At 35.6% G+C, this 1,592-nt stretch overlaps 1 protein-coding gene across 1 annotated transcript in view; it reads left to right on the forward strand.

Moving 5' to 3' along the window:
• mpzl1l (myelin protein zero-like 1 like) overlaps positions 1 to 1,592 on the forward strand; it is a 19,846-nt gene that overhangs the window by 9,643 nt on the left and 8,611 nt on the right. The window lies entirely within an intron of this gene.

A 1,592-nucleotide genomic window follows, 5' to 3' on the forward strand; every position in this document is an offset into this window, starting at 1 on the left:
ATAGAAACTATATGAGAGCAGTTGATGAGAAAACATAAGTAACGATACGTGTTTTTCTGTATTAATATAAAATAGTATGTAATGTAATAAAACACTATAACATATTAACATCATAAAGTATTATATAGTATGGGACGTACAATTTATACTACTATTTATAAATGCTAAATAGGGATTATTTATGTAAATTCTAAGGCCAGTTTTTTATTGTCAGTTCCTTTTTGTAATATTTGTTATAATTAATTGGTAATTGAATTAATTATTTCATTTAATATTTGTTCCACTGTTGGCAGACTTGGCAGTCTGTATAGAGAAAGAGATTTACCTTGCAACTTGGAAGCTGCCAATTGATGTTGTGTTAAAAATGATAACAATACACAAGTACTGTATTTACAACTAGCAGAGAGGTCAAACTGATTATAATACAATATGTGTGACATTAATCCTCACGTCTAATCAGTGGAATTAAATGCTATTTTACCTGTTGAACAAGTAGAACCGAGCTAATCATGAATCAGTGTTTGGTTGTTGTTGAAATGTCAGGTAAGTTTCTCTGATGGACATGCCTTGTGTGTTTTGAGCTGGTTTCTTGAATCATTTTTATTTCCAGTAATATTTTACGCCTTCAGAGATTTAATCATCACACCTCTCTAACTCTTTCTGCATGGGAGCAGTCTTCCCTCTCTCTTTGTGGAGAATAAAAATGTTTGTTTTGGGCTTTTGTCTTTTGGGTGATCGGATGTTGTTACTAATTATAACATGTTTGTTTAAAGGCCTGGTCTAAAGCTAGACGTAGTTTCCTTTGTGTGCTTGAGGTAGTTTGGTCATGTCTACCTCGCATGCTGCTGCCACACTTACTCTGTTCGTCTCAATAAGATAATCACGTATTGACCCATTATTATGAGAAATTGGCATTGTTAGCAAAATAGCAACCATTTTAAAGGCTGCCAGCTGCTATTTGGCTGTTGGATGGTTTGAGCCCAAGTACCAGCGATCTTTGGGGTTTCTGTTGTCACTGGTGCCAGTCACTTTGCTCCATTACTGTTTGTTAACTAACTTCACAGCAACACTTTCTATTAACATCATTGATCAGCTTGTTGTCGGCTTATCAGCATGTTGTCACGTCATTGTTCATCATCTTTTCCCGCTAACACTTCAAACCAACCACCTTCTTCTTCATGTGTGTCCCTCTTATCTCAAGCTTTTTTGCTGTAAATGGAACATGTTTGGTCAACAAAAATGTTCTGAAGTTGAGTTCAGTCATTTTGAAATGTTGACCAAGATGTTAACAGCTCATTATAGAGCTTGTGTAGGTGACGTTAAACTGCCTCTCTTTCTTTTATACATTGTCTTTACTAGAAATGGTCCGATACCATTTTTTGCATCCCGATACCGATTCTGATTCGTGGACTTGCTTAATGGCCGATACCGAGTACTGCTCCGATACCAGAGTGTTAGATATTTTATTATGTTTTAACAACTGTACACTACTATCTCTGTATGGATGTGATTTGATCTTTATCTCTGTTGTCAGGCTGGCTCAGGTTAAAGTCTTTGTGAAACATGAACAAACACAAACAATGAACACCACA

Source organism: Etheostoma spectabile, chromosome 13 (genome assembly GCF_008692095.1).
Source record: "Etheostoma spectabile isolate EspeVRDwgs_2016 chromosome 13, UIUC_Espe_1.0, whole genome shotgun sequence".
NCBI classification, from domain to species: domain Eukaryota; kingdom Metazoa; phylum Chordata; class Actinopteri; order Perciformes; family Percidae; genus Etheostoma; species Etheostoma spectabile.